Below are 26,185 nucleotides of genomic sequence, written 5' to 3'. Positions count from 1 at the left end.
CAGTGAGATATACCAGCTCATCAGGGTAGAACTGCAGCCTGCCAGCACCTTCAGGACATCACTGTCTGTCGAGGTCAAGGTCACCACGGCACTGTCGTTCTACACATCCGGATCCTTTCCGGCCTCCGCAGTCGACATTTGCGCTATAGCTCAGCATGCCACACATTGCTGCATTAGACAGTTCACTGAAGTCCTGAACGCATGTAGGATGGACTTTATCAGCTTCCCTATGACCACAGAGGCACAGACTGACAGGGCTCTAGGATTCTACCGATTGCTAACATCCCCAAAGTGCAGGGAGAAATACACTGTACGCACATCGCCATGCGGGCACCTTCTCAGGACGCAGAGGTTTTTCGCAACCGAAAAAGATTTCACTCCCTGAAGATCTAACTTGATGTCGACCACAACCAGATAATTATGGCAGTGAATGCCAAATTTCCGGGCAGCATCGATGAGGCTCACATCCTGCGCTGTGTCTGACATGTTTACCAGTCAGCCACAAGGTCAATGCTGGATGCTTGGTGACAAACGATATGGCCTAGCCACCTGGCTGATGACCCCCCCAGCCCCCCGCTGCGTGACACCCACAGCGACGCCAAGAAGCGATACAATGAGAGCCACAGAGCCACACGCAATGTGGTTCAGAAAACCATTGGTGTGCTAAAGCAGCGCTTTTGATGCCTGGAGCGCTCAGGAGGAAAAGTACAATATCACCCTGATCAGGTAGCTCAATTCTTGGTCGTGTACTCCATGCTGCACAACCTGGCTATCAGGAGGGGGCAAGAATTGCCAGAAGGGACTGATGGTCCACCTCAGGAGAGAGAGGAAGAGGAGGACGAGGGACTGGATGTTGACCTAGGGCCAGACAATCAGGCTGACTATGCAACATGCCACTGCCCTGCTTCAGAACACAGGAAAAGGCCCGTGGTGGTTATATAGCTGCAAGACTCTTACGTCAGCAGCTCATAAATGAGCGCTTTGCCTGAAAGAATGTTGCTGTTATTGACAAAGCCGACACACTGCTACGTGTGCAGCTCAGGCATCAATGGTGGGCATCACCTTGGTGCCAGTTAAAGTTTAAGTTGATTGAAGTTAAGTTTAATTATACCCTTTCATGTTAACGAATCATCAGTGTGCAATGGTCCAGCTATCTGAGACAATGCGCAACAAGGTTATGTTAAATAAAAAACATTTAATACGACCATTGGTCTGAAATCAAAAACATCCCACGCCCACAACACATTTTAGAACATTGACATCAAACAAATGGTCAACATGTCCAGCATCACAGAACACAAATGCAAACTAACAGGGTGGCCCCCTCCCCCCATACACTACAACAAATTGCATACACCGAGATGGAGATATAACACAGCCATCACCTGCAGACATGCACCTCACTTTCTTTCCCCCCAACCCTTCTTCTCCCCCCTTCTACCCCTTCCCCTCCTTGGTTCACGCCGCATGGCTGAGGCGCTCCTCTGGCGGTGCCTATTTGGGGGCGTGAAGGCAAAGCCGGTGGTTGCATGGATACGGGAGCGGTGGGTACCGAGCTGGGAACATTCTCGGATCCAGAAACAGCAATTTGCTCCTACCTCTCATATGTCATTGGCACTGGGGGTGCGGAACCTAGGGGTGGAGTGCCGCGCTCCGGGACCACTGGGAGGCCTGTGCCACTAGTATTCCTGGCCATCTCCTCCAGGGCCTTCGCCATACTCCGTCATGGTGACAGAGATGCTGGCCAGCTGTCGGAATATGCCCCCCAATGCCTGTAGAATCTGGTGACCTATGTCAACAGTCCTACTGAACAACTCTACCATGTCGCCCCTCTCATCTGGTGCTTGTGGAGCAGACCTGCCGTGTCCACGAAAACCTCCACGGGGTCGGCGCCGTCCTGGAGACACCTGGGGTACCCTGTGGCGAGGTGCTTGGGCCCGGTACCTCCAGAGTGGAGGTGGAAATGGCCGGAGGAGCACTAGATGGCCTTGGGGTCAAATGCCTTCTGGTGCCTGGCGATGCAGGCCCCTCAAAGTCCGCGCTGTCATCCGTGGAGAACAGACCCAGCGGATTGACGGGCGAGAATCGGAGCTCCTCAGCACCAGATGTAGGATCGTCCGGAGAGTCGGGCCCCGCGCCCTCACCTTCTGGCCTCTGTGGTCTTGCCTGGGGCCGCACTGCTGGCTGAGCTGCAAAACACAAATGAGGTTATTAGAGGAGAAGGGTTCACAAGGTGTGCTGCACACAGCACATGCACAACAAAAGCACCACTGCTATCAAAATCATCACAGACATCACATTTCATGACCATCAACACACTCTGCATTACAATGATTCACATAAGGCCAGCATTATTAGAGGACACTTTAATGGGTGTGGCATCTATTGACTTCACATCACGCAATGGTGTATACTTTACTCACATGGCATCACTTCAGGTTCTGCAGCTGCCTGCTTGGCCATCCGGGGGTGGGTCCCCACTAGTGTGAGCACCTGCTCCTCGATGTTTGTCAGCTCGATGACGACTGGTGGCCCCCCACTCGTTCGCCTCTGCTCGGCCCTATTCCTCGATAGCTTCTTCTGTAAATGGTAACAGGACGACATGACATGAGATCATTGCATGATATCATTGCTAGGTACTGTCACAGAGATTGATACAACACATAAGCGACAGATGATAATTATCATTCTTGACCTAAAGACATACACCGTGACCGCAGGCTTTGAGTACAATATTCCCGGTAAAAGTGAAAGACCTCACATTTGATTATAGTCACTCATGACTCTTACAAATCAAATTATTTAAATATATAAGTACATGTAAATAAATATAATACTTACTCTTGCGGATCCGACAAGGTCGTTCCATCGGTTGCGGCATTGGTTGCCCTCACCCACCTCGTTGGTCGGCGACGAGACCACCTCGGCTCTCTTGGCCCATATCTTCTGGTAGGCCTTTGGCATGGGTTTCCAATGCCCACCCTGGGTCAAATCACCCCAGCGTGACTCGACCTCCTGCATGAGGGAGGCATTTGCCTCGTCCAAGAACCTCCTCACTCTCTTTCGCCCTCCCAACTTTTTCTCTCCCAGCTCACTGCTCTCATCAGCATCAGTCTCCACAGCGTGCTGTGTTGCCTCCTCCTCTCCCTCCATTATAGGCACCAAATTCGTGAAACTATCTGGCTGGTAACAGCTAACTTTTTTCGCACAATTTGCTATAAAGCTCGAAATTCTCCCTCCTATCTCCCAAAGCAGTCCAACAAGCAGCCACACCACACCCACACATGCCTTCACTCTCTCTCTGCTCCCTCTCTCTCTGTCTCCTCTTATGCCCTGACCTCCTGAATCGCAGGAAACGAGCGTTGCCATGCCATTGCTAATGGCAGTGACACTTTACGGCAGAAGGTCAGAGAGATTTCACACTAACCCCCATTTCAGATCGCTCGCGGTAACGCTCAATTTTTAAAATGGAAACTAGGGGCTTTGAAAATGGGCGACAATCCAGCGATCTCAAAACCCATATTTACCACCCATGCCCATTTTTGGGGCGATCGGCACAAAAGTGGAAAATCTAGCCTTATTGGTGGATGGACAATTGAGCCAGTGTATAGGTATATGATCCAAACCGCAAAACCGGTATCAGAACCTCAAAGTTCCATAGTTTCATGGCCCCCTAGATTTTAGAAACAAATACCACAATCCTGAAATTCCTTTGGACTTAACTCTGGCAGCTATGGCAGGATTGTACTAGTCGGTGCTCTCTGACGATGACACTGCCAGTTTTTTTTATTCATACACGGGATGTGGGCATTGCTGGCAAGGCCAGATTTCATCCCTAACTTTCCTCAAAAAAGTGGTGATGAGCCGAGTTCTTGAATAAGTGACATTTCAGAGGACAGTTAAGAGTCAACCACATTGCTGTGAGTCTGGAGTTACATACAGGCCAGACCTGATAATGATGGCCGATTTCCTTCCTTAAAGGACATTAATAAGATGGGTTTTTATGACAATCCGGTCGTTTCATTGGGCTAGAATTTCCACAAAGAAGGATATCACCATTTGTAGCGTTATTCACGATTAACTCGTTTATTTGTCGCCGAAATAATGCAAAAAATAAATGCTTAAATTTCTCCAAACAGTTTGTAACTTTTAGCGAAGCGTTAAAAAAGCGCCGTTTTTAAGAACAAAACCGAGACTTTTTGCGATGAAAAAAACCGGCTGTTTGCACATGCGCGCAAAAAAAAATCTTTTGTCCGTTTTTCAGGCGATGCGCATGCGCAGTACACTTCCTGGTCTGAATCAGCCATTTTTACAGAGAATTGGAAGTTGCAGGAGAGTTGTCAATACTTACACACAGGTGCTGCAGGAACAAAAATGCAGGATAATTCGGGAAGGAAGAGGGATAGAAAGTTTACCCAGGATGCAAATGAAGCCCTGGTAGGCGCGGTAGAGAGAGGAAGGGGCCAGTTTGGGAAGAAGGATCCTGGTAAACTACACCCATCTGCAATGGCTGAAGCTTGGCGATGCATTGCCGAGCAGGTTTCCTCGGTGGACTCCGTCAGGAGGACCTATCCGCAGTGCAGGAAGAGGTGGTATGACCTTTGCGGGACAGTCAGAGTAAGTAATATTTTTATTTATGCACTACAATTACTTAAATTGTAAATGTGACCCATCTTGGTATCGCTAGGCTTCTGATCGTCACACATTATAAAGATTGCTTTTTTTCTGCATTGCATTTCGATGTTTTCATGATGAACAACGTGGAAGTAAAAGGGACATTAAACAGATCACTTAATTAAATGCGCACAGTATGGTATAAGTGCTTTGATGACTATCTGTGTGTGCCACAACAACAGAAGGCCCCTCTCTTAAAAATGTCTATTGCCACCTTTGTGGAAAAAGTTGTCCGAGAACCGACGACAGCAACCAAAAGCTGGTGGGGGTCCAGGAAGACTGCTCCCAATCGCAGCCCTGGAAAGTCAGATTGCAGGTCTGATTGGTGCGTCACAGAGATCGACCACCTGGGCGGATGCTGAGCCCAGGTTAGAGAGAGAGAGAGGGTAAGTCCTGCTAAAATCCACAGTCTGGGTTGGCTCAAGAGTCCGAAGCCGGGCCTTCCGCAGCCAGAGGTTTTCAAGGGCTTCCATTGGCGTCTCCTTCGTCTGTCCCCCAACAAACTCATAAGAGCCTTGGGCTCGCCGGGAGTAGTGCTAAGCCTGCGGTAACGGGCAAGGCTAATGGCAAGGGCAAGGGCTAGATGGTCAGGCGGTGCGGAGGTGTTTAAATAAGGCGGGTGGGAGAGAGGTGACTGCAGCTGAAGTTTGCTTGCCGCTGTGATTATTGTTGTTGTTTTGCTGTTCTTTTGTTGCACTTGTGGTTGGTTATTTTGCTTTACTGTTACTTAAGTGACGTTCATTTAAAAGTTTAATATAATACTAAAATGTTTCATTAAAGTTAAATGCAAGTGTGCAAATGTTTAATAAATTTCAAATTATTTTTTCAACTTAACCAAACTTATGCAGTGGCTCATTCGCAGAATAACAAGAGGGAAATAGTCAACATGGTGGGATACAGTGGGCAGTCCATGATCAAGCGTGCCGTTCAGCCTTCATGCAAAGCGGTGAGGTATCAGCTGCTGATGCAAGGCTCTTGCAATGGTGTAAGGTCCATGAGGCCTTGTCCCGTGTGCTGCTGGGTGTGGCATGAGTTCCTCCCCCTTCCCCCCCACCACCCCACCTCTCTCCTGAGGTGGTTCTGCAATCGCCAGTAACAAATCCTGCCCCCCTCATGATGGCTCAGTTGCATACCGTGCAGCACACCACAATGAATTCAGCGACCTGCTGAGGGGAGTATTGCAGGGAGCCTCCAGAATGGTTCAGGCATCGGAAGCGATGCTTTAGCACTTCAGTTGTCTGCTCGACAATGTTGCATGTGGCTATATGGCAGATATTGTAGCGACGCTCGCCTTCTGTCTGCGGTTTGTGGACGGGGGGGCGGGGTCATGAGCCAGGTGGCGAGCCCCTAACCTTTGTCCCCCAGCCTCCAGCTCTAGCCTTCTGACTGATGCTCAAACAGCTGTGACACACTGCTCTCACACAAGATGAAAGCATCATGGATGCTCCTGGAAATTTAGCATTTACTGCCATGATACGCTGAATATGGTTACAGGCGATCTGTAAATTCAGGGAGTGGAATCTCTTTCAGTTTTGGTAAACCTCCGGATCCTCAAAAGATGCTCACAGGGCGATGTGTGTTCTGTCAATGGCAGCCTGTACATTAGGGAAGTCAGCAATTCGTTCAAAGCCTATAGCCCTCTCATTCTGTGCCTCCCTGGTCATTTGTAAGTCCTTCCGACAAGCAAACAGTGCAGTAGTCACCTGGCGAATGCAGCGATGTGCAGCATGCTGCGAGATGCAGCATATGTCTCCTGCTGATACCTGAAAGGAGCCGGAGGAATAGAAGGTAAGTGCCGCAGTCACCTTGACCTCGATGGTCAGTGCAGTCCTCCTCATGCTTGTAGGCTGTATGTCTGCCTTTATGAGCTGGCATATCTCTGTGATCACCTCTTTTCAAAAGCACAGCCTTCGAACATACTGTGCCTCAGTCAGGTGGAGATATGAGCGCAGCTCCCTGAAAACTCGTTAGGGCTGAGGCCACCTCCCAATAAGTCTGCGACCTCTTTGATTACGCAACAGTTCTGTCGAATAAGCCTTCTTCTATGATTATCCTGGATAGCATAAGCAGTCACCAAATACGGCATGACAGAATAGGCCCCATTCTTAAAATATCCTTAAATGCCCTTAAAAATGAATTATAAAATCTTTAAACGCAGCCTTCCCTCCAAAACCTTTAACTTTGCTCCGTTTTTCAAGATGGCGCCGTTATCGACCAGGTAAGGCAAGCTTTTTCAGTTCGGTATTTATCATTGTCCTTAAAAATGTCGTTATTGGCCAAATTCACAAAAATGGCGATATCGTTATTTTTGATGACTAGTGACATCACAAGTATGGTTTTGAAAAAAGGCGGTCGTTATTTTTTAATGACGCCATTAAACCAAATTTGAACAATGTCCTTACATTTTTTTTAATGACAAAAGAAACATTTCAACATGAAAAAATAGCATTAAAACGTGCGTTCAGCTGGGGAATTTCTAGCCCTATAGTTACCATTACTGATTTATTTAATTAACTGAAGTTAAATTTCACAGCTGCTGTGGTGGGATTTGAACTCATGTCTCCGGATCATTAGTCCAGGCCACGGGATTATTAGGTCAGTAACATAACCACTAGGAAGTTATAGGGAGCTGTATTGAGAGAGAGGGTCTGTGAAGGAACACCATCTTAAGCTCCACATGGCTGTCTGAGATCTCCCAAATAAACAGAGTTAAGTTGAACAAAGAGTGTTCAAAGAATGCTCAAGCGACTATAAAATACATGGTGTCAGAAGCGGAAACTTCCACTCTTTCGTCAAATGCATCTACGACCGAAATATTCGAACCGACCGAAATCAACGTTATACAGTGCAGAGCGTGCTTCCTACACATCGCACGTGGATCCGTGAAGGGCAATAAGTAGTCATAAACTTGTAAAATAATCTAGAGGCATTATTAAAATAAGCTTAAAGTGGCTTAAGTTATTGTAGAGCCTCGATTGAAAAAGTATTTCTACAAATACATCAACAAGATATTTTACTAGTGGACTTGTTAGAGTGCTCTGGGTATTTGAACTGCATACATGTATGTGACAGATAATCATATGACCACCACGGTGCCAACTCCCGCGCACATCTCTCTCCCACCTCCATTGCAAGTGACTGGCGATTTGAAAGCCGACTTGAAAAAATTCAAACAGCTGTGGGACAGCTATGAAATGATCATGAATACTGTTGAAAAACCAGACAGAATTAGGGTTGCAACATTTATCACTGCCATTAGCAGAGATGCCCTAGATATCCACAATAATCTTCCCCACAAATCAGAGGAAGACAAACAGGAAATGTAGATTATTTTGAAGCTACGGGAAGAGCACTGTAAAGGTAAAACCAACATCATCTATAAACGGTATCAGATTAACAACCGTGTACAAGGGGCTGAGCGCTTTGGCAGATATCTTGCGAAAGTGAGGGAGCTCGCATCATCAAGTGATTTTGGCAATTTGAGGGACGATTTCACTCTGCGTAAGATACTGTCGTAAGAATCCAGCCTAACGCTATATAAATGTGTGATGCTCTATAAAGCTACAGAGGTCACAGTTGCGCAAATGAAATCCATGAAGCTCATTAAAACAGATTTAGACTCCAAAAACTTCAAAGCTGTCAGGCAGAAACAACGACCCACGAAGAAAGAATTCACAGACAAAGAATGCACGAATAACTGTAGATATTGCAGCAAAAGACATGAGCTGTCAAAAATTAAATGCCCAGCATATGGGAGGATCTGCACGAGTTGCAACAAACAAAATTACTTTTCTCAAAAGTGCAGGCAAAGTGGATTGAGGCAGAAGTCTACACATAACCCTAAATATAAGGGAAAGTCAAAAGTTCATGCACTATATGAAGACAGTGATGATTCTGATTTTGAAGACATGACTGTAAAGATGCTTGGTCAATGTTATGTATGTAATAACTCGATAGACTGGATACTGTAAATTCACTCAGGTGCAAATCTGGCTCAACTTTATTCGGGCCCAACATGTCCACATTACATGGTGGCTTGCTTTATATACCTGCCCGCACAAAAGTGCGTACAGCCCAATGACCTCCAACAGTGGTGCCTCCTGGTGGCTAGTAAACCCAAACTTACATACATAACATGACAACATCCCCCTTCAAGATCTTAGTATCAGTCTTTTTACGTTAAGATGGTCCGGGGTTTTCCGCTCACGAATTGATCGTCTCAGTTCAACTCCAGTTCTGGGCGAGCGTTCTGAGTCAGTTATGACTGGAGGCTGGGTAGCTGATCTGATGGGAGTGGCAATGACCATGTCAGAGATTGAAAGTCCAGATTTATTGATGACGGTGGAGTCCTCTGATGAATGAATATAGGTTGGTTGGTCACTGATCGTACCTTCCTCAACTTGTTCCAGTTCACCCGTGTGCCGCAGCTTTATCTGATCCACATGTTTCCTGAATGTTTGTCCATTCTTGAGCCTGACAATAAACACTCTGTTACCCTCCTTGGCCGTAACAGTACTGGCGACCCACTTGGAACCTTGACCATAATTTAGCACATACACAGGATCGTTAACAGAGATGTCGCGTGACACAGCAGCACGATCATGATACCACTGCTGACGTCTGTTTTCAACACGATCGTTCAAGTCAGGATGGACAAGAGAGAGCTTGGTCTTGAGTTCTCTCTTCATCAATAGTTCAGCAGAGGAGACCCGGAAAGCGTGTGGGGTGTTGTCCTGTAAGTAAGAAATATGCATGACAAGCGAGTCTGCAGTGAACCCTGAGTTACATGTTTCATACTCTGCTTGGTTGTTTGGACAGCATGCTCTGCTTGACCATTAGAAGCAGGTTTGAATGGTGCTGACCTCACATGTTAAATAACATTGAGTTTCATGAACTCTTGAATCTCCAGACTTGTGAAGCAAGATCCGTTGTCGCTCACAACGATGTCAGGCTGACCATGAGTAACAAACATGACACGAAGGCTCTCAATGGTAGCTGTGGGTGTACTGGATGACATGATTATACACTCTATCCACTTGGAATATGCATCCACCACAACTAAAAACATCTTGCCCAGGAAAGGACCCAGAAAGTCGATGTGGATCCTCGACCATGGTTTGGATGGCCATGACCACAGACTCAGCGGAGATTCTGCTGGTACTTTGCTTAGCTGCATGCAAGTGTTGCACTGATGCACACGTGATTCCAGATCAGAGTCAATTCCAGGCAACCATACGTGAGACCTGGTGATGGCTTTCATCATGACAATACCGGGATGAGTGTTGTGTAGATCATGTACAAATTTCTCTCTGCCTTTCTTCGGCATAACATGATTATCCTACAGTAAACAATCTGGCTGAATGGATAGTTTGTCTTTGTGACGGTTGTAAGATTTGGTCACATCACACATTTCCATAGGTATAGTAGACCAATCACCACTAAGGACATAATGTTTTACAGCCGATAAAATAGGGTCCTGTCTGGTCCAGGTCCTAACTTGTTGAGCAGTGACAGGGGTTCCTTCACTCTCAAAAGCTTCCATAACTAACAGTAGATCTGCAGGTTGTGGTGTCTCCATCTCCGGTGTGGGCAAAGGCAGAAGGCTCAGTGCATCGGCACAATTCTCGGTGCCAGGTTTTTGGCGAATGACATAATCATAGGCAGATAATTTCAACGCCCACCTCTGGATGCGGGACGATGCATTGGTATTGATACCTTTGTTTTCCGAAAACAATGAAATGAGTGGCTTGTGATCCATTTCGCGTTCAAAACAAAGACCAAACAGGATCTGACGCATCTTTTTAACCCCATACACGCAGGCTAAAGCTTCTTTTTCTACCCTGCTGTAGGCTCTTTCGCCTTTGACAAACTTTTCGAAGCATAAGCAACAGCTTGTAATTTAGCTTGTTGGAGCATGCAGCCAACCCCATATGATGAAGCATCACAGGCCAATACTAGACGCTTACACGGATCATAATGTACCAGCAACTTGTTAGAGCAAAGCAGATTTGTAGCTTTCTTGAAAGCTCTGTCTTGAGACACATGCCAGGGACTGGCCCATTCGTTAAATTCGACCGATGATATGACCCCTTCACGTTGGAATCTATCCAGCTCAATTTAGACCTTCTCCCTCATCATATACGGAACAGCCCGAGCTTTGTGATGGACGGGTCTTGCACCCGAGTCCAGGTGAATCTGCACCTTGGCTCCCGTGAAATTGCCGATGCCCGGTTCAAACAGCGAGGTAAACTTGCTCAGCACTTGAGCACACGAAGTGTCATCCACCCATGACAACGCTTTGATATCGTTCCAATTCTATTTGATTTTTTTCGAGCCAATTCCTGCCAAACAGCGTTGGACTATTTCCTGGAATGATCCATAATGATAGATCATGAACCACACCATTATACGACACCTTTACTACTGCACTGCCAATCACCGGTATGAGTTCTTTGGTGTAAGTACGCAACTTGGCATTGTCAGGACTCAGCTTAGGCTTCGTAACCTTAGTGTCCCACAGCTTGTCGAATGTCCTTTGGCTCATTATCGACTGACTTGCACCCGTGTCCAATTCCATCGATACCGGCACACCATTTAGTTTCACATTAGCCATTATCGGTTGGCTCTTTGTCAGGAACGAATATGGTCCATACACTTCCTCCTCGGGTATCTTGGGTTGCATATCCAAGTCCGCGCTGGACTGGTCGTCATCATCCATGTGGTGAGTCGCAGCACGCTTGCTCAGTTGTGGATACATTCGCTGAAGGTGCTCCACTTTTGAACAGCCTTTACAGATGTAGTTTAAAGCGACACTGATGATGCCGATGATTGCCCCCACAACACAAAGACGGTGAAATCGGATTCGTACTCGTTGGCAGACTTTGAGCAGCTACAGGTTTCGCATACGCAGTCGAGTAGACCCTGCCATAAGCAGCTCTGCCATACGATGACACAATCTTGCTTACAGTACTTGCTGTGGAGCTCGGACTCTTCGATGATATCTGCCTTAAATTATCATCCTTCGTCATGCATGCCTGGGCAATCACGATGGCCTTGCTCAAATCCATAAGAACATAAGAACATAAGAAATAGAAGCAGGATTAGGCCATCAGCCCCTCGAGCCTGCTCCGCCATTTAATAAGACCATGGCTGATCTGATCATGGACTCAGCTCCACTTCCCTGCCCACTGCCCATAACCCATCATCGCCCCATCGCTCAAGAAACTGTCAATTTCGGTCAAATTTATTTAATGTCCCCAGCTTCCACAGCTTTCGGTGGCAGTGAATTCTACAGATTCACAACCCTCTGAGAGAAGAAATTTCTCCTCATCTCAGTTCTAAATGGGCGGCCCCTTTTTCTAAGATCATGTCCTCTAGTTCTAGTCTCCCCACCAGTGGAAACATCCTCTCTGCATCCACCTTGTCAAGCCCCCTCATAATATACGTTTCTGTAAGATCACGTCTCATTCTTCTGAATTCTGAATTCCATTGAGTAGAGGCCCAACCTACTCAACCTTTCCTCATAAGTCAACCCCCTCATCCCCGGGATCAACCTAGTGAACCTTCTCTGAACTGCCTCCAAAGCAAGTATATCCTTTCGTATATATGGAAACTAAAATTGTATGCAGTATTCCAGGTGTGGCCTCACCAATACTCTGTATAGCTGTAGCAAGACTTCCCTGCTTTTATACTCTATCCCCTTTGCAATAAAGGTCAAGCTACCATTGGCCTTCCTGATCACTTGCTGTACCTGCATACTATCCTTTTGTGTTTCATGCACAAGTACCCCTAGGTCCCGCTGTACTGCAACACTTTGCAATCTTTCTCCATTTAAATAATAACTTGCTCTTTGGTTTATTTCTGCCAAAGTGCATGACCTCACACTTTCCAACATTATACTCCATCTGCCAAATTCTTGCCCACTCACTTAGCCTGTCTACGTCCTCCTGCAGCCTCTTTATGTCCTCCTCACACATTACTCTTCCTCCCATCTTTGTATCGACAGCAAACTTGGCTACGTTACAGTCAGTCCCCTCTTCCAAGTCGTTAATATAGATTGTAAATATAGCGTCTCCGCAGCCAATAACTTCCGAAGGATCACCTCGTGGTTGATTCCTATTATCTCTCCCAATGCATCCTCGAACTTACGTGGCCCAGCAAGACATCTTAGGTCGGCTACGAATTCCGACACATCCTGGCCCTCAGAACGAACATGCGTGTAGAATCGATATCGTGAGATGATGATGCCTTCTTTTGGTTTGAGATGGTCACGTACCAGAGCACACAATTCCTCATAATCCTTGTCCATTGGACGTGCAGGAGAGAGGAGATTCTTTATGAGGCCATAGATTTTCGGACCGCAAACCGTGAGGCAAACCGTCCTGCGCCTAACTGCGTCAGTAGCTTCCTCCATTTTCTAGGCCACGAAGTACTGGTCCAGGCGATCGATAAAATCCTCCATGAATCTCTCCAGAATCCCAATGGTGCTCATTTTGCAAGCGAAGGTTCTTGAGTTACCTCGTCGCCAAATGTTATGTATGTAATAACTCGATTGACTGAATACTGTAAACTCACTCAGGTACAAACCTGGCTCAACTTTATTCGGCCCAAGGTGTTCACATTACATGGCGGCTTGCTTTATATACCTGGCCCGCACACACCTGCGTACAGCCCAAAGATCTCCGACAGTGGCACCCCCGGTGGCTTGAAACTCCAAGCATACATACATGACTGTAAAGTTGATCGCACAATCAAGGACAAAGCTGACAGACAGTATCCTAACAAGATTATGGCTACCTTCGCCATTAAAGGTCAAATGGTAAAAACGCAAATAGGTTGTGAGGCCACATGTTGCAAAAATGAAATCCACGAAGCTCAGTAAGACAGATTTAGACTCTAAAGATGTCAAAGCTGTCAGACAGAAACCCTGACCCACGTGGGGCAATCTTTTAGATATTTACCTAAAGTCTTAAAGGTAAAAGAATATAAGATAACACTGTCACTACATGACAACCATTTCAACCATTCCAGTGGTTGGAACTTGTAATGTGCCACTGGAAAATACAAATAACAAGCAAAAGTACATTGTGCCCTTTGTGATCATTGAGGGCCAAAGTGCACCACTGATTGGCTCACGCACTGCTCCACAGTTACAACTGATACAAGGTATCGTGGTGATAAATGAACTACGCGAATCGCAAACTACGAACAAGGCAAACATCTCGCTAGCGTCAAAAACTGATGTCCTCAATGTGTATCCAGATGTGTTTAAGGGACTTGGACACATGCCAGGGACAGTTCACCTTGAACTCAATGAATCAGCGACACCAGCTGTAATGCCATCCAGACGGGTACCAATAGTGATCAAACAAATGCTGAACGAGGAACTCAATCGTTTGGAAGAACGACAAAGCATCACGAAAGTTGTTGAACCGACGGACTGGGTATCCAGTCTAGTGACTGTACAAAAACCAAATCTGAGTGTGTATCGATCCTCAACATCTGAACAATGCTCTGAAACGTAGACACTATCCACTTTTTGTGATCGATGACATCTTGCTACAGATGTTAAATATAAAAGGTGTTAACTAAAGCAGACTTAAAATGTGAACTAGACACAGAGTCCTCCAGACTCACGACCTTCTAGACTCCACGGAGACGATATCGATATAATAGAATCCCATTTGGCATCAGTTCTGCCCCGGAAATCTTCCAGCAGAAACTAGACCAGAACCTTGAGGGTCTAGATGGAGCCTACAAGATTGCAGATGATTTCTTGATCACTGGACGCGGTGAGACACTTAAAGATGCCAATCATGATTATGATGCAAACTTACGCAAATTCATGCAGAGATGCAGAGAGCAAAATATCAAACTAAACTTCGATAAGTTCGAAGACAAAAGCTCCCAAGTGGTTTACATGGGACACATACTGTCGAGTGATGGACTCAAAGCCATCCCAAGCAAAGTGGTCACAATCAACGAATTGCAGAAACCGCAGGAGATCACAGGTGTACAATGATTTGTTGGCATGACAAAGTACCTCGCAAAATTCTTGCCAGATCTTTCAGACCTCAGCGAGCCTCTGCGATGGCTTACTCATAAAAACACGGTCTGGAAATGGATTGAAAAACAAGACAAAGCGTTTGAAGCTATCAAACAATGCGTGACAGATTCTCCGGTGCTCAGGTACTTTGACCACAAACTTTCAACCGAAGGTCAAGGAGATGCTTCAAGCAAGGGTCTTGGGTTCGTCCTTCTGCAACTGGGACAACCAATTGCATATGCGAGCCGAGTGCTCACTCCAGCAGAAACGCGATATTCTCAAATCGAAAAGGAGTTGCTTGCTCAAGTCTTCGGAATGGAATGAAACTATCAATATGTATACGGTCGCAAGATCACACTATGGACAAACCATAAGCCTTTGGTCGCCATACGACGCAAGCTGTTATCTGCAGCACCCAAGCGGCAACAACATCTGCTCATTCGGCTCAACCAACATGACGACGAAATAAAGTATCAACCAGGAAAAGAAACGTACCTAGCAGACACCCTCTCATGCGCATACCTCAAAAGCGTGGAGAGATCACCAATGGAAATTGCAGTCCACATGGTGGACTTTCTCCCACTTGCCAAACAAGGACTGATGAACATACAACACACAACTGCAAGTGACTCCACACTACACTTCGGTGCAGGCTCGAAGGGCCGAATGGCCTACTCCTGCACCTACCGTATTTCCTCGCGTATCCTACGATCTCACGGATCATGCGACCCCTAAATTTTCGTTCTAAAAACATGATTTTATCATATATCTCATGTATCATGCGAGTCACTTTTTTGAGATACCAGATGCCACTAGGCTAGGCTTTCAAACAAGTTTAACAAGTACCCAACACGTAACAAGTACCCTAACACATAAGAACGATCGAATACAGACCTTAACAACCGAATCATGAAACATCGAGTGGATTCTGCTGTGAAAGCTGTTCGCGAATCGAACACCGATACAGCAATCATTCCAGCTGGCTTGACTAGCATCGTTCAGCCACAGCCTCTACTGTGTTTGCGGGTAAAAGAAGCATGGGCTGAGATAGATGGAGCCTCTAATAATGCAGCAAACTTCAGAGGGAGTTGTGGGTGGCGATCTCTAGACCACAGCAAAGATACAGTACAAGTGACAATAGAGGCTGCAATCCAGCCCAGGAGATACCTGCCGAGATTCAGCGTGGATACGGTCTGCTTAACAGCCTAACAGCCTAATCTTGGCCAACACTTCACACCCGCAAATTTTGTATCTCGCGTATCATGCGACCCCCCCAAATTTAGGTTACAATTTAGGTCTTCAAAAGTCGCATGATATGCGAGTATATACGGTATTTTCTATGTTTCTATGTTACAGCTGGTCATACAACAAATCACAACGGGATGGTCAGAAACGACACATGAATGCCGGCCTGAAACGCAGGCATACTTCAAAGTCTGTGACGAACTCACAGCACAGGCTGGTATAGTCTTCAAAGGCTATCGCTGTGTCATAACAAAAACCCTGAGATCCAACATTTGTCTGCAACTTTATGCTGCTCACACTGGCATCAAGAGCACGCTTCAACGTGCCAGAGAATCCGGTTACTGGCCAGGATGGAACAATGACATAAAAGAGTATGTTGCAAAGTGTGAAACATGCAACACTTGGATAAAGAAGCAATAAGATAAGGTTTTTGTTGTTGTTTGTTAATCTTGTAGTTGTTTACTACATGTATTCATAAGAAGTTAATTGCCAGTTTATATTGAAGCTCACTGTAATCCAATTTGTTTCTGATGAAAGGAAAAGTGTAACAATATAATATATTGCGCCCTCTAGCTTGCAGAATCTGTATTTTAAGAAAACTGTTTGTCTGATGAGGAACTGCGTTTTAATCTGCACATGGCTGTCTGAGATCTCCAAAATAAATAGTTAATTTGAACTAAGAGTGTTCAAGAGACTATAAAATACAGCCAGGACATTGGGATAACTCCCCTACTCTTCTTCTAAAAAGTGCCGTGGGATCTTTTACGTCACTTGAGAGAGCAGACGGGGCCTCGGTTTAACGTCTTATCTGAAAGACGGCACCTCCAACAGTGCAGCGCTGCCTCAGCACTGCAGCCAGAAGCCACTATCTTCTGTTTCCCTGGCCTGGATTTCTTCCCCAATCCTTGGGAGTTGGGTGGGATGTGTCCATTTTCACCCATCTGAAGGCCAATATGTCTCAACACACTTGGCGTACTTGCCTCCACAAATTAACTGGGTCTGGACTAAGCTGGTCGTAAGGAGTGCCATCATATGATTCACATCCCAATGATGTTTGCCTCATCAGAAGTGGGCAGAAGTTCCACCCCTTGCAAAGCAAGTCAGAAACTCCCAGAAATGGTACAGCTAAGTCCCGCCATTATCCAGGTGGGGCAGGTGGAGAGTTTTCGACAGAGTCCCACCAGGCTTGGCAGGAGACCCGCAGAAGCCCCATGGATTTCTGGCTCCATACAGTAGGCACAGTCTTTACCCAATGCTCTGCACTGCAGTCATCATCATATGCATCCTTCGTTGCGCAAGAAGAAGTTGTACATCCATTCCAGGATGAACCTCTTCGAACCGTGTTGCATTCTACAACACAAAACTGAAATTAGAATGGTGCATACGGCCATTTTAGTTCATTTGAAACAAGGTTAGGAATGGGTTTTTCTGGCAACTGGTTAGCTGTTTCCTCTAAAAGGAAAAGACAAACTAAGTGATCTACAAATTAAAGAATCACGGAACCAAACCCAAGCACGGAGACAGGCTCTTGCTGATTACCCTGCTTTTCAGAATCTAAGGAATAATTAGGATGTATTAAGAGGTACACCCATAATGACAGATTGATGACATATATTTAAGTCATGTTTCAAAGGATTGCGTTGGGATCATGTAACTGTTGAGATCAAAGTTTGAACTCACTACTTTATCAGATTACAATGATGTCACGGATACTTCTAAATTATAACGGACTCCCTAATAAATCATGCCTTCAATCCCATCCACGTATATAAAAAAAACTTTCCATCAGAAACAAGTTTAATAAGTGTTGACCTCCTTGGCCTGTCCCTTTGCCAGTAGCAAGCAATGTGAGAAAATGAAACTTTCAAAAACTTGCACATGATGAATCGTCAAATTTCTGCCGATAATTTTACACTGGAAATTACCATTGGCTTTTCGAACTTCAAAGTAATATCACCCCCTTGGATGGCATATTCCTGATTACTCTGAAACTCCAGGAGGTTTTGCAATTCCACCAAGAATCTATTGCTTTGTACAGCAGCAATCTTGATTACAACCATCGGGCTAAATTCTTGTGACAAGAAATAAGTTGGCACCACATACACACACAATGCAATACATATCTAGTCCCTTTCTATCACCTCCCTATTTACTGCAGCTTATTTGATTTGTGGTGAACTGTCGAGTACCGAGTGGAGCCAGATGAGGCACTATCACTGATATCTTATACAGCTAGATAATCCAGAATATTTCCATTGGTACACCATAAATGTATAGTCTAGACCTTTCCAAATGTAAAGCATTTCGCTATTCAGTTAGCCTCCTCACAACTGACACTGTTTTGAATTGGTAAACTGCAGGTAGTACAGGCCTTAAAATGAATTGGATACAATTTCCACTGCTTCCATTATCTTTTCAGATCGATCCCTTAAATCACGGGAGAGGAACCATAAATGTCTCTTCAAAGTAAGTCATTGTGTGAACACTGAGATGTTTTAGAAACATAGAAACATAGAAAATAGGTGCAGGAGTAGGCCATTCGGCCCTTCGAGCCTGCCCCACCATTCAATATGATCATGGCTGATCATGCAACTTCAGTACCCCATTCCTGCTTTCTCTCCATACCCCTCGATCTCTTTAGCCATAAGGGCCACATCTAACTCCCTTTTGAATATATCTAATGAACTGGCTTCAACAACTTTCTGTGGTAGAGAATTCCACAGGTTCACAATTCTCTGTGTGAAGTAGTTTTTCTTCATCTCGGTCCTAGATGGCTTACCCCTTATCCTTAGACTTTGACCGCTGGTTCTGGACTTCGCCAACAATGGGAACATTCTTCCTGCATCTAACCTGTCCAGTCCCGTCATAATTTTATATGTTTCTATGAGATCCCCTCTCATTCTTCTAAACTCCAGTGAATTTAAGCCTAGTCGATCCAGTCTTTCTTCATATGTCAGTCCTGCCATCCCGGTAATCAGTCTGGTGAACCTTCACTGCACTCCCTCAATAGAAAGAATGTCCTTCCTCAGATTAGGAGACCAAAACTGTGCACAATATTCAAGGTGTGGTCTCACCAAGGCCCTGTACAATTGCAGTAAGACCTCCCTGCTCCTATACTCAAATCCTCTCGCTATGAAGGCCAACATGCCATTTGCCTTCTTCAGCGTCTGCTGTACCTGCATGCCAACTTTTAATGACTGATGTACCATGATACCCAGGCTCGTTGCACCTCTCCTTTTCCTAATCTGTCACCATTCAGATAATATTCTGCCTTCCTGTTTTTGCCACCAAAGTGGATAACCTCATATTTATCTACATTATACTGCATCTGCCATGCATTTGCCACTCACCTAACCTGTCCAAGTCAACCTGCAGCCTCTCAGCATCCTCCTCACAGCTCACACTGCCACCCGGCTTAGTGCCATCTGCAAACTTGGAGATATTACATTCAATTCCTTCATCCAAATCATAAGTGTATATTGTAAATAGCTGGGGTCCCAGCACTGAACCTTGCGGTTCCCCACTAGTCACTGCCTGCCATTCTAAAAAGGACCCATTTATTCCCACTCTTTGCTTCCTGTCTGCCAACCAGTTCTCTATCCACGTCAATACATTACCCCCAATACCATGTGCTTTAATTTTGCACACTAATCCCTTGTGTGAGACTTTGTCAAAAGCCTTTTGAAAGTCCACTGGTTTTCCCTTGTCCACTCTACTAGTTACATCCTCAAAAAATTCTAGAAGATTTGTTACGCATGATTTCCCTTTCATAAATCCATGCTGACTTGGACCAATCCTGTCACTGCTTTCCAAACGTGCTGCTATTACGTCTTTAATAATTGATTCCAACATTTTCCCCACTGATACACTCCGTGCTTTATGAATGCAAGTATTATTATTCCTGATATCAGATGGTCACTGGATGTACTGTGTGGCCTGATGTGGAATAACTTTCATATCTACTTGCTGCAAATTCACCCTTCTTTCTTTATCTACATTTTGGTTCTCTTTGCTGTAATTAGTGGGTGCGTCTGCAAAACAACTAAAACTGTAACTTATCACTTCTCTCAAAGGTCTTCAAGTACTTCCAATACAAAGAATTGCTTTGAAGAGCCATGACCTGTACACAAGCAAACATTCTATTCCTATGGCCATTATTTAGTCTTGCTTTGCTTCACTTTTTTTTTTGCTCCTGAACTCTCCCAATGTTTTCTTCTCCTGTCCACGAGATGGCAAATAAAAATGGGCAGACAAGAGTAGATCATCCCACCCACTGAATCTCATCCATCTAGTGTCTTAATTAAAAGAAAATAAATAAAAACTTGCATTTATATGGTGCCTTTCAACCAGTGTTCCCTGAGCTTTGCGTGCACGGCCACTCATTAATCTGTAAGGTCCCGCGCAGGCCACTCACCGGGTTTTACATTGTAAGTCGCGCACACGCACAGAAATTTAAAGGAATCGTGGATTAAATAAACAGGCTGCACAGAACAAACGCAGGTTACAGGGAACATTGCTTTCAACCCTTCTCACAATGTCTCAATCTATGCTATCTTAACTGGCAGACAATTCCAAAAATTCTTTCAAGTTTATTTTTTGCCGATTTAAAATTTATAATCTCTAATTCTATTACCCTAATTTTCTCTAAAGTATTAGGCCATAATTTGCTGTCAAAAAAATAACAGTGAAGTTAATGGCACTCGCCATTATTTATCCGAAAATGCTGCAGCAACTTCAGATGAGGGCAGATGTGTCTAAATCCAAATTGTGCAGCTCCACCGCGAGCTTTGAGAAAACGGCATCTCGCTGCCTGGCTCGCCATTGAAATGCATTTGAGTGGCGTGAAGTTGGTGTATTTGCATGGTAGATATGACCTAAACTCGCCGTAGAAAGTTAAGTCTAGTCCATTTCCGTCTAAGTACGCTTTTAGCATTGTGATGATTGTTAATTACTGCCAAACAAACTCTCTTAACGTGCGAAATATCATTCCTTCAGGTTTTAATTGTTTTTGGAGATCTTAAAAGTGTTAATTTTTGTTTTAAATTTTACTTTTTCATTCTGTCTCTTTTTTCTCTCTCTCTTAATCCAGTCCTTCTGTCCCTCTCTTTATTTCTCTTTCTGTACTTGATTTGATATTTGACACCCACTTTAATTTGCACTTCCTTTTCAGTCCTGGCACTGTTAATTTCACAATCCTTCAATCTGATTGGTTAAGGAGATACACAGTTACTTGACCTGCTCACTCACGACCCAGATGCCTGCTTTCCCTCGCTGCGATGCTATCAGCTTTTACTTTCAGCAACTGACCACGCATTACCTACACTACAACAGTGACTACACTCAAATGTACTTTATTGGCTGTAACGCACCTTGGGATGTCCGGTGGTTGTGAAAGGCACTGTATAAATGCAAGTCTTTCTTTAAACATGCCAGTCTAAGTATCGACAAATACCATTAGATGCCCTACTACAGCAAAGTATGACCCAATATTGGGAGTTTACGTGATCCATACAATCTAATCATTAATGTACACTGATTAGGTCCCTCCTCAACCATCCCTCTGGATTTTCTCATTTTCCCTCATAGGTTGTTCCATTTTATATTTGGGATCATTCTTGTTACTGAAGATCTTCTTCAGGGGTAAGTAATGCTGGATTTGCAGAAGGTGACTCCTGTTCCAACTTTCCTTGCCTCTACTGGACTCCAGTTGAGATCAAGCTCATCCTGTGTGGAACTGTGGCCAGGAACCCCTGCTCGACCACTCTGTGACGCAGCCAATCAAATACTCCGAATCATTTTCCTCTTCTCCTCCTACAGCTCTGCCCCTTCTCTCTCCATCTCCTGAAGGTGCTCAAGTTTTCTGGGTATCGTTCCACACAGTCAGCAGATCTCCAACCAAATGGCCACTCTTCATTTGCGAGCATGTGCGAGGGTCAGTAGACATTTGGGGGCATCATTGATGAGCCTGACCCCGTTCTCACACAACATATGTGCACACACGCCCACACAACACTGCAAGGACCACTGGCTAACAATTGGGAGCAGGTGCCCAGGTGAGCATTTTTCAACTCTGCTGAGCCCAGTAGTATAGAGGCCGATTGTAAAGTCTCAATTTAATTGCTAGATCAGTGGATGGATATTCCAGCCCCTTACACATTGGAACTTCAAGGTGGTGGGATTTCCATGTTGATTGATTTCCCAGGTTAAAGGGTCCTTTGCATATGTTGGATGGGTTCCCAACAGGATTCCAACCCGTGTCGGGGAGCCCACTTCAAAAAAACATTCGGCGTGGGGATTACAATCAATTACATTCCCTCAGGCCTTTTAACATTGAAATCCACACTGCCCGCCCCCTCCCCCGCCAACTTTAAACCATAACACTGTATACCAGGAATACCTGGCATTCCCAGACCATAGTGTTGTTATGGTGTAAATGACGGGAAATATATTGGGTAACGTCTTCTTGTCATTGGTGCCTTATTATAACAAACCCGTCTGCATTTTGGCAGATGTGCAGTCACTCCCTGTGGGTAATTTGGGAAGTGGCGGGTGATGGGGGCCAGAGGAAGAGCTCCCAGCCCAAGTTTCCTGTCTGACCCATTGCAGTTACCCCGGGACTCCAGAGGAAAATCTGCCTCCGAATTCAACCAGAATAATATCTGTAAATTATTAGTTGCTTGTTTACTTATCGTTACATATCCAATGTACTTTCTTCCCCTACTCAAATGACTAAATAGCAAAATATTATTTCCCAAAAATACCCATAATTATCCAAACCTGATATAAAAACTAAATAGAATGGCTCCTCCAATCTGAAAGTCACGACCTCATTTCTAAAATGTGAGTAGGGGAGGAGGAGGTTGATGACTGACAATTTTGTACAGGACCCCAGGATAGTTAAAGCTCAGTGGTGTATTTACAGAGTAAAGTTCAGCAGTACAGCTGTGGCTCAGTGGGCGATGGAGGGAGTGAATGTTGAAGGTGGTGGATGGGGTGCTAATCAAACAGGCTGCTTTGTCCTGGATGGTGTCGAGCTTCTTGAGTGTTATTGGAGCTGCACACATCCAGGCAAGTGGTGAGTATTCCATCACACTCCTGACATGTGCCTTGTAAACTGTGGAAAGGCTTTGGGGAAGTCATAAAGTGAGACACTCGCTGCAGAATACCCAACCTCTGACCCGCTCTTGTTGCCACGGTATTTATGTGGCTGGTCCAGTTAAGTTTCTGGTCAATGGTGACCCCAGGATGTTGATGGTGGGGAATTCAGTGATGGTAATGCCATTAAATATCAAGAGGAGGTGGTTAGACTCTTGCCTATTGGAGATGGTCATTGCCTGGCACTTGTGTGGTGCGAATGTTACTTGCCACTTATCAGCCCAAGCCTGAATGTCGTCCAGGTCTTGCTGCATGTGGGCATGGACTGCTGCATAATCTGAGGAGTGGCGAATGGAACTGAACACTGTGAAATCATCAGCGAACATCCTCACTTCTGACATTATGATGGAGGGAAGGTCATATGTTTACAGGCCTCAAGTTTACAGGTAAACGGACGCATTAATTGGACGCTAATGTAACACCACTTTTTTAAAAAGGAGGGAGAGTGAAAACAGGTAATTCTAGACCGGTTAGCCTGACATCAGTAGTGGGGAAAATGTTGGAATCAATTATTAAGGATGAAATAGCAACGCATTTGCAGAGCAGTGATAGGATCGGTCCAAGTCAGCATGGATATATGAAAGGGAAATCATGCTTGACAAATCTTCAGAAATTTTTTGAGGATGTAACTAGTAGAGTAGATAAGGGAGAACCAGTGGATGTGGTGTATTTGGACTTTCAAACGGCCTTTGACAAGGTCCCACATAAGAGATTGGTGTGCAAAATCAAAGCACATGGTATTGGGGGTAATGTACTGATGTGGATAGAGAATTGGTTGGCAGACAGGAAGCAGAAAGTTGGGATAAACGGGTCCTTTTCGGAATGGCAGGCAGTGACTAGTGGTGTGCCGCAGGGATCAGTGCTGGGACCCCAGCTCTTTACAATATATATTAATGATTTGGATGAAGGAATTGAGTGTAATATCTCCAAGTTTGCAGATGACACTAAACTGGGTGGCGGTGTGAGCTGCGAGGGGGATGCTAAGAGGCTGCAGGGTGATTTGGACAGGTTAGGTGAGTGGGCAAATGCATGGCAGATGCAGTATAATGTGGATAAATGTGAGGTTATCCACTTTGGTGGCAAAAACACAAAGGCAGAATACTATCTGAGTGGCGGCAGATTAGGAAAAGGGGAGATGCAATGAGACCTGGGAGTCATGGTTCATCAGTCATTGAAAGTTGACAGACAGGTGCAGCAGGCGCTGAAGAAGGCAAATGGCATGTTGGCCTGCATAGCTAGGGGATTTGCGTATAGGAGCAGGGAGGTCTTACTGCAATTCTACAGGGCCTTGGTGAGGCCTCACCTGGAAAATTGTGTTCAGTTTTGGTCTCCTAATCTGAGGAAGGACGTTCTTGCTATAGAGGGAGTGCAGCGAAGGTTCACCAGACGGATTCCAGGGATGGCAGGACTGTCATATGAGGAGAGACTGGATCAACTGGGCCTTTATACACTGGAGTTTAGAAGGATGAGAGGGGATCTCATAGAAACATATAAAATTCTGATGGGACTGGACAGATTAGATGCAGGAAGAATGTTCCCGATGTTGGGGAAGTCCAGAACCAGGGGTCACAGTCTAAGGATAAGGGGTAAACCATTTAGGACCGAGATGAGGAGAAACTTCTTCACTCAGAGAGTTGTTATCCTGTGGAATACTCTACCGCAGAGAGTTGTTGATGCCAGTTCATTGGATATATTCAAGAGGGAGTTAGATATGGCCCTTACGGCTAAAGGGATCAAGGGGTATGGAGAGAAAGCAGGAAAGGGGTACTGAAGGAATGATCAGCCATGATCTTATTGAATGGTGGTGCAGGCTCGAAGGGTCGACTCCTGCACCTGTTTTCTATGTTTCTATGTTGATATAGACTATTATGGAATGATAATAATTCATTATTAAACCAAAATAAATAACAGAATGATCCACAAAGATTTGTCATGGCCATATCGTTGTCTTTAGTGGTAAATCTTCAAAGACCTGCATTTGTCTAACCGAACTCAGCTTTCTCCGCCAGATCTCATAATGTGTTCCATGCTGAGGGTTGCATTGAGCTTCCTATTTTCTGTCCTGCAGTCAGTAGCGCCCTCCGGTGTGTGCGTGCTGTAAATGCAATGAAACAGCAATCACAACACAAAATTCTCTTCTGATGTTCGCAGAAATTGCAGAATTCTATGATAGAGCGCAGCATTCATGACATTAAAGGGTTAATCTTGCAAAGCAGTGATGCCAGTGTGGCGCCTCGCCCAACAGGAGTGCAGGGTGGCTGTTGGGAGCTCCGCCAATCACTACATAAAATTTACGGCACAGAAACGGGTCATTCGGCCCACCAGGTCTAAGCCAGCGTTTATGGTCCACACCAGACTCTTCCCACCTTGCTTCATCTAACCCTATCAGTATGTCAGGTACAAATGCGAGCAGCTTGCACTGAGTACACTCCATCCATTGTACCAGGTGCTCAGCATCTCAAACCACAACCCTTAAAGGGGTCGCTGGTGGCCCCAGAAAGATACTCCAGCCCGTTGCAAGCCCATATGAGGTCCCCACCTTTCCCTCCGGGACCACTCCTCTCCATACCCCAGAGCCAACCCGCTGGCTGGCTCAGTGTGGGGGGCTGGCCGATTTCCCACAACTGGCAAGGTGCTGAGAGGCACCCATTTGACATCCGCAGCTCACCGGCAGCAGTCAAAAGGGGCCCAGTCCGAAAAAGGTTTGAGCCTCTTGATACTGGGGTCAGACGGGCACGCCACCGACTTTGTGCCCATTTTGGGCAGAAGGCAAAGATCGGGTACCAATGTGTTTTTCTGGTGCCCTTAGCCCCTGCATGCTGCAAACCTCTGCATGTTGCTTGTCTATGTGCACTACTAGTAAGTGCTTCTCTAATTGTGGGGATGGCACTGGAGACTGGTTATGTAGTAACCTGGAGTGAAGAGTTTTTGGATTAGCGCCCTCTATATTGTAAAATCTCTAAAACATGGTTTGTTGTCATGTGATGGCATCCATTTTACCCAGCAGTATTTGACTAAACCCACAAGTTATTCCCCCTAACTCAGTTGTATCGAGTGTATTTTGTA

The sequence above is a fragment of the Pristiophorus japonicus genome, chromosome 3 (genome assembly GCF_044704955.1).
Source record: "Pristiophorus japonicus isolate sPriJap1 chromosome 3, sPriJap1.hap1, whole genome shotgun sequence".
Taxonomy (NCBI): domain Eukaryota; kingdom Metazoa; phylum Chordata; class Chondrichthyes; family Pristiophoridae; genus Pristiophorus; species Pristiophorus japonicus.
Note: the sequence above shows the minus strand (reverse complement) of the source record.